Source organism: Chiloscyllium plagiosum, chromosome 33 (assembly GCF_004010195.1).
Source record: "Chiloscyllium plagiosum isolate BGI_BamShark_2017 chromosome 33, ASM401019v2, whole genome shotgun sequence".
In the NCBI taxonomy this organism is placed as follows: Eukaryota; Metazoa; Chordata; class Chondrichthyes; order Orectolobiformes; family Hemiscylliidae; genus Chiloscyllium; species Chiloscyllium plagiosum.
Window position 1 is genome coordinate 13481146 of NC_057742.1, and position 8812 is coordinate 13489957.

Consider the following 8812-nt stretch of genomic DNA (forward strand, 5'->3'; position numbering starts at 1 on the left):
CCTCCCGTGAAGCAAAATGAGTGGGGGATTCTTTGGTTATTCAGATCAAAAACTTGCTGTATTGTTTTTTATTTAACCTATTTTTCCTAACCAACCTGTTCAGAAATACTATTACACACCTCAGGAGCGGGTAGAACTTGAAGGTAGGTCTTATAGTTCAGAGGTATGGACACTACCTCTCTGCAACAAGAGGGCCCTTCATATTCTATTGTACTACCTCGGAGACAGCTATCCTGATAATGGGACCAAATGAAGGAAACAAATGGCTTAAGAAATCATGACATTCACATCTAAGCAATGTTCCAATCATTACATGTTGCAAGTATGATTGAATTACAAGATTTCAATTTTGACAATAAATAGTGATGTAAGAATAAAGAATTCATTTTAACTTTAATTTTTGGACCTAAGTCAGTTTAAAAAAAAATCAAATGATTTAATAGCCTTGAATAATTACAAGATCCATTCCATTTACAAGCATGGTTTCACTGAATTCATTAAGACTAGCCTAAGAAATACAAAATAAATGATACTTATTAAGGTAGTGGATTCAGTCAATTCTTAATTAAATAAAAGCAAAATACTGCAGAAAGCTTACAGAAACTTACAACATACATAGCACTGGAAAACTATATGCAGTGTATGTCAAACAAGGTCAGAAATCAGACGACACCAAGTTATAGTCTGACAGGTTTATTTGAAATCACAAGATTTCGGAGTGTTGCCCCTTCAACAGATGACTATAACCTGATGTCATCTGACTTCTGACCTTGTCCACCCCGTCCAACACTGGCACCTCCACATCATGCATAGTGATAATTAGTGTGCATTCCGTTGATATAGTCTTGAGTAACGAAACTCAAAAGAGGATTAAGCAACCTTAAAACTAATCACACACAATTATACATTGTAATTCAAACAAAACATTTAGCAATAAGGTATGGCTTTTCTCTCTTAATCACTAAAAATTAAAGCTAAGCCAAAGTAGAACAAAGCATTTATTTTCTTTATTCCCACTTTACACAATAAGCCTTTTCAATGTTCCCCTTATAATGACGAGGCCAGGTATTAATAAGGATTTGATGATGTGATTTGATGCAAATTCCACCATGACGTGAAAGGATGTGAACTTGCTCATGCAACCTTTAACAGTTGCAAATTCTCATTCTGTAATGTGAAAACACCTGCAGCAGGACACTCCTGTTACACTGACTACAAGTAGTCAGAATATAATTTAATTCCTCACTTACTTAATCAGTTCAAATTATTGAAAAAATAGTTCAATCCTATAAGCTAAAGTCTCTTTCTCACTGCAGAGATAAAATATCATTTATTATTTGTGTAGTTGCTTGTGGTTTTGCAGCTGCCAAGCAACAATATTGGGTTGATTCTGTTTCTGAATAAGTAAAGATTTTTGTTAGAAATGGCATTGTGTAGACTACTATTTCAAAATAGCTTGCCCATACAAGAGTAATAGGGGCAACAGTGGGAAGATACAAATTCAGTGTACTGTTCAATTCACTTTCTTCTCTGAGTCACACAGTGTGCTGAGATACTGAAAATGAAAATGAAACGTCATCAGTGTCCTGGCTACTGACATGGACCAGTGATTGCAACGGTCTCCTAGTTGCAGACTGCCCCTTGTCACAATGCCAAAACTTGTGTGTATCAAGTTAAGACAAATCATTTGTGAGCTGACAGTAGCTGAAACTCTCTGCACATTTGTCACAACAAACATGTTTTATTCAGCCAATCCAGAAAAAAAAATGGCTCGGATTTTGCAACCTGCAGTGAAGGGGGATGCTCACCACTGACCTCAAAAAATTGTCCACAAAAATTTAGTAAACTCCAGCTTATTAGTTTCTTTTGAGATGATGTGCCTTTGAATTTGTTGCCATCTTTGATATGTAACAACTTTATAGACAGCAAATTGGTCAATTGACCAATCACAGACTGCAAATTAGGAAGTAAATCAGGTTTCATAGTTAACATTTCAATCATTTTATAGAGAGCAAACTAAAGTTTGGAATTGAATTGGAAGATAAAATTTCATCTATGAAGTTATACAATGTTTTGTGTTTTGCAAAATAATGGAACTTTTAAATGTTCTCCTAAGGGGATGAGACTGCACACTTGTAAAAAATTGCTCATTAGTAGTCATTATATTGTTCATCATTAAAAACTCATTTACTCTTCATTCAACGTGCCTTTTCAATAAATTACCCACTGAGGGTCATGTCAGTTTGCTGATCCTGTACTTATTGCATTTGCAAAGAAGCATCAGTGTATCCTGTGAAGAATAGAATATCACTGTCAACAATTTCCAGATTTCTATTTTTACCTGTGCATGTGTGGGTGCCAAAGATTGCTGTCACCATAATGACAGTAAGCACCAGCATTTTACTGCCATTTTCAGTGCACATTTAGGCCATTGAAAGAGTCTACTACATTACTTATCTAAGAAGATGAAATGAGGTAAGAAGATTTATTCCAATCTGAGCTTGAAAAATGACTGGTAAAACTAACATAATCACACATGTTACTAAATCCTGCACCGGATATATTGTGATTTTCTCTTTGCAGTCATTTCAAAGTCTTAGTTAATTCCAATTCCTTTATGCAAATCCATGTCTAATGTGCAATTATTCATATGCATCGCCAACATCCCCTGTTATGCCTCAGGGAATTGGAATAGGCTGAGTGTTGTGTCACTGAGCACAGCGTTTGTTTGTGCACTCATGTTTTGTTGATTCTTTTTGCGTTGGAGTCTCACGGGCTCTTTTCCTATTCATCATTGCAATATAAATAGTGAAGTTTGAAATCCCACACACAAACACATCAGCAGTAGGGATAGCGGAGGTGGAGCAAATCAGCTTCTGAATCCCAATGGATCTTTATTGAGCTTTCTACATTTCCAAAACAATATTTATTTTATTCATTCACGGTATGTGACTAGACTAGCATTTATTGCCCATCCTTAATTGCCCAGAGGGCAGTTAGGAGTTAACCACCCTGCTTGTGGGTCTAAAGTCACATGTAACCCAGACCAGGTAAGGATGGCAGTTTCTTTCTCTAAAGGGATTAGTGAACATGGCTTATTTTCCCCCAACAATTAACAACAGGTCCAGTGACTTGAAGGTGCTAGTGTTGGACTCGGGTGGACAATGTTAATAATCACACAACACTAGGTTATAGTCCAACAGGGTTATTTGGAAGCATTAGCTTTCGGAGCGCTGCTCCTTCATCAGGTGATTGTGGAGCTTAGTGCTGCCCAATCGACCTGTTGGACAACAACAGTTTCAGGTTCATCATTAGACTTTTACTTCTGGGTTTTCTTTTTACTGAATGCAAATTCCACCATGGCAGGATTCAAATCCAGATCCCCAGAACATTAGAGCTGAAAATGTGTTGCTGGAAAAGCGCAGCAGGTCAGGCAGCATCCAAGGAGCAGGACAATCAATGTTTCGGGTATGAGCCCTTCTTCAGGAATGAGGCCAGTGTGCCAAGCAGGCTAAGATAAAAGGTAGGGAGGAGGGACTTGGGGGAGGGGCATTGGAAATGCGATAGGTGGAAGGAGGTTAAGGTGAGGGTGGTAGGCCGGAGTGGGGGTGGGGGCGGAGAGGTCAGGAAGAAGATTGCAGGTTAGGAAGGCGGTGCTGAGTTCGAGGGTTGGGACTCAGACAAGATGGGGGGAGGGGAAATGAGGAAACTGGAGAAATCTGAGTTCATTCCTTGTGGTTGGAGGGTTCCCAGGCGGAAGATGAGATGCCCTTCCTCCAGCCGTCATGTTGCTATGGTCTGGCGATGGAGGAGTCCAAGGACCTGCATGTCCTTGGTGGAGTGGGAGGGGGAGTTGAAGTGTTGAGCCACGGGGTGGTTGGGTTGGTTGGTCCGGGTGTCCCAGAGGTGTTCTCAAGTAGGCGGCCTGTCTCCCCAATAAAGAGGAGGCCACATCGGGTGCAGCGGATGCAGTAAAAGATGTGTGTGGAGGTGCAGGTGAATTTGTGGCGGATATGGAAGGATCCCTTGGGGCCTTGGAGGGAAGTAAGGGGGGAGGTGTGGGCGCATGCTTTGCATTTCTTGCGGTTGCAGGGGAAGGTGCCGGGAGTGGGGGTTGGGTTGGTGGGGCGTGTGGACCTGACAAGGGAATCACGGAGGGAAAGACCCATGCCTGAAACGTCGATTCTCCTGCTCCTTGGATGCTGCCTGACCTGCTGCGCTTTTCCAGCAACACATTTTCAGCTCTGATCTCCAGCATCTGCAGTCCTCACTTTCCCACAGAACATTAGCCTAGAACTAATACCCGAGTGATAATACCAATAGGCCACTACATCTCCCGTTGTCTAAGAAGTCTAGAAACACACCACCCCATGTGACTTGACAGCTGATTTTCTTGGACATTGGCAATTGCTTAATTAATTTTCTAAGCCAAATTTTCATCCAACTATTCACATTGCATGGTGATCTGGGATGGAATACCTTTAATTTGTCAGGCAAGTTAATGGGGAGAATCCAACCATCTTTTTCTCTCCTCATAAATATTCATCTTTTACAGCTCTCACATCATCAAAAATCATTGGTCCACATGCAAATGTCCTTCAGGGAAGGAAATCTGCCATCCCTACCCAGTTTGGCCTATGTGTAACTACCCTCCAAAATTACTTAGAAAGCCAATCAGCTCAAAGACAATTAAGGCTGGGCAACAACTGTTGGTCATGCCAGTGACTCTCTCATCCCATGTAAGAAAGAAATAACTTTAGTGGAAAGCCAACCTTGATGTAAAGTGCTTGATGCTCAATAGGCAACACATTTGATGAATAGGTTGGGAACATCAGTAGGATTTTACAATTCACAATTTTAACAGAAAATGTGGGAAATACTCAGCAAGCCACGAAGATTATATGAAGGGAGAAACAGTTAATATTTCAAGTCAATGATCTTTTAACAAAACACTTTTAATGTCAAACAAGATGGAGATCTGAGTGGCAGACCAAGAGATTTTTTAGATATAGTCTAGGCAGCTGAACCAATAACAGAGGTAAGACAAAGAGTGAGATGACATTGTTGTGCGCAATATTCTGATGCTTAGTTAGCCAGGAATTGAAGTGAAGAATACAAGTAGGATCTGCATGTGTCACCTACCATTCTGTCAATGCATTGTTAAAAAAAAGACATCTCTAATCTCTTCCAGGCACAAAAACCTCTGAAATCTCTCTGCTCTTCAAATTCAAGCCTTTGATCATCTCCAACATTCCTTATTCCTTAATTGATGACCTTCATCTGCCAAGACCCTGGGCTCTGAAAATCCTTCCCTAAATCTCTTCATTTCCCTCCCTCTCTTTCCTCCTTTAAGACCCCATTAAAACTTAATTTGTTGAGTAAGTTTCTGGTCATTTGCCCAAATATCTCCTTACTCAGTATCAAATTTTGCTTCATAACACTCCTGTGAAGCACCATGGGATATTTTACAATGCTAACATTGCTTTATTGCTATAATGTTGTTATGGGTGGCACAGTGCCTCACAGTGCCAGGTGCCTGGATTTGATTCCATCCTTGGGTGAATATTGGTGTGACATTCTCCCAGCTTGGATTTCCTCCAGTTTCCAGCTCTGGTTTCCTCCCACACGCTAAATATGTGCAGGTTAGATGGATTGGCCACGCTAATTTGGTCATAGTGTCCAGGAATGTGTGGGTTAGGTGGATTAACGATGGGAAATGTAGGGTTACGGGGATAGGTAACCCCTGGGTCTGGGTATGATGTTCTTCAGAGGGTCAGTGAGGACTCAATGGGTTGAATGGCCTGCTTCCACACCGTAAGGATTTTATACTAATTCAACTTGTTGCTGATCACTGTAATGCTGTCCTAAGTTAGCTTTAAAAGACATTTGGTCCGGGATATGGATAGGAAAAGTTTAGAGGACTAAACACAGGCAAATGGGACTAGTTCTGTTTAGAAACCTGGTCAACAACAGTGAGTTGAGCCAAACGGCCTGTTTTTATGCAGCATGAACCTAAGTCAAACACTTTCAAAAATTGACTGGAGGCAGATGTTCACAAGTAATGGGACAGCTGGAAAATGGGAAGCCTTCAAAAATGAGATAACAGGCGTGCAGACTATGTTCCTGATAGGGTGAAGGGCAAGGCCAGTAGGTGTGGGGAATGCTGGATGATGAGAGAAATTGAGGTTTTGGTCAAGAATAAGAAGGAAGCTTATGTCAAGTACAGACAGCAGATATCAAGTGAATCCTTAGAAGAGTATAATGGCAGTAGGAATATACCTAAGAGGGGAATCAGGTGGGCAAAAAGGGGACATGAGATAGTTTTGGCAAATGGGGTTAAGGAGAATCCAAAGAGATTCCACAAGTATATAAAGGAGAAAAGAGTAACCAGGGAGAGAATAGGGCCCGTTAAAGATCAGCAAGGACTTCTATGTGTAGAACCACAGATGGGGGAGACACTAAGCAAGTATTTTGCATCAGTGTTTACTGTAGAGAAGGATATCAAAAATAGAGAACGAGGGGAAATAAATAGTGACCTCTTTAAAAATGTCCATATTACAGAGGAGAAGGTGCTGGACGTCTTAAAATGCATAAAGGTGGAAAAGTCCCCAGGACCTAATCAGGTGTCCCCTAAAACTCTGTGGGAAGCTAGGGAAGAGATTGCTGGGCCCTTGCTGAGATATTTGTATCATCGATAGTCACAGGTGAGGTGCTGGAAGATTGGAGGTTGGCTAACATGGTTTCCACTATTTAAGAAAGGTGGGAAGGAAAAGCCAGGGAACTATAGATGAGTGAGCCTGACATCAGTGGTGGGTAAGTCATTGGAGGGAATTCTTAGGGACAGGATTTACATATATTTGGAAAGGCAAGGACTGATCAGGCATAGCCAACATGGCTCTGTGCATGGGAAATCATGTCTCACTAACTTGATTGAATTTTTTGAAGAAGTAGCAAAGAGGATTGATGAGGGAAGAGTGGTGGACGTGACCAATATGGACTTCAGTAAGGCGTTTGACAAGGTTCCTCATGGTAGACTGGTTAGCAAGATTAGATGACATGGAATACAGGGAGAACTAGCCATTTGGATACAGAACTGGCTGAAAGGTAGAGGACAGAGGGTGGTGATGGAAGATTGTTTTTTGGACTAGAGGCTTGTGACCAGTGATGTGCCACAAGGCTCAGTGCTAGAGGGCATAGGTTTAAGGTGAGGGGGGAAAGATTTAAAAGGGATCCTCGGGACAACATTTTCACGCAGAGGGTGGTATGTGTATGGAATGAACTGCCAGTGGAAGTGCTGGAGGCTGGCACAATTATAACAGTTAAAAAACATCTGGATAAAAAACATGAATAGACAGGGTTTTGAGAGAGATGGGCCAAATGCTGACAGGAATTTGTTTTTTTTTAGGATATCTGGTCGGCATGGTTAAGTTGGGCTGAAGGGTCTGTTTCTGTGCTATATACCAGTCGTTCTGCTATTACACGACAGTTGCTTTCCTCTGCAACCTCGCGCTCTAGACAATTGCTATATCCATTCAGTAGAAAGTTTGCATTATCCAAACAATGTCTACAATTTGTCAATTGCATTATAGTCAATGTGTGATGACAAAATGCACATTAAACCAGAATGACCTGTATCTCCAAACCCTATGACTTTTGACATTTGGCTTTTGTTCATTCAGTAAACCATCCATAGGGATATTCCTATCATTGTTGCACTTAGCAGCTACTATTGGAATGTTGAGAGCATATAGAGGATTCATAGGTATAACAGAGAAGGACAAAACCTATTCAGGCCATCACATCCTCCATGTGAGGACGTCGATCTCCAAATATGGAATTAAAAGAGAAACTTTAGTACTTGCCAGATCTCAAATACGGCTGTAATAAAGTAACCATCAATTCCTATTCAAGATTTTTCATGGCATTTCATCAACTTTGGAATTCTGACTGCTTATATAATCTTGAATTTGGATAGTAGGATGTCTACTTAAACTAATCTTGTTCTGGCAACCTCAGGCTGAGAACAAATAAGTAGAGAATAATGGCAAAAAATAGTTTTCCATTGATATACAATACTGCTCTGATAATATCTAAGATTCATCAGGATAGATGAGTAAGAGGGTTAGTTTCTTGACTCACATCTTAATAATGTGTAATAAGATGTGTTATTTCAGATTCTAGACAATGTTATCTTAAAACTGAGAGATACAATAACAGGATAAATGTAACTGGGTAACTGCAATAAGCCTTAACATTTCTACTTAACTTATTCGCACTGTGTGTCTCACATATCCTTCATTAAAGCTGAACCATTCATTGTTTGCTAAGTCCAGGGAACATGTGTTGTTCTAGACTGGAAATGAGTCAGACAGAACTCTTTAATCTCCTCACCTTACCCCCAGTAAGCAAAGTGGTTTTAATTTTTAATTCTTTTCTTCCTCATTTGAAACAGGCTGTCAAATGTTTTCCCAAACCCCTTTGTGAAATCAAATTTTAAAGTCGCTGTACAGACATTGGTTAGACTACTTTTGGAATACATGTCTTTCTGGTGTAACGTGCGTTTAGTCAACACGAATTGGCTAAAGTATGATTGACGATTTGTGGATGTTGGTTTGGATAATGAAAATGTTTTACTGAACGGGTCTAGAGATTTCCTTTAGCGATCCTCGACAGTGCAACTTTCCTTAGTGTGAGGTTGCAGAGCAATGCAACTGTCGCATTACAGCAGAACAACCTGTACTGCATTCAAATCTGGCCACCCTGCTATAGGAAAGAGCTAGTGAACTTGAAAGGGTTAAGAAAGATTTACAAG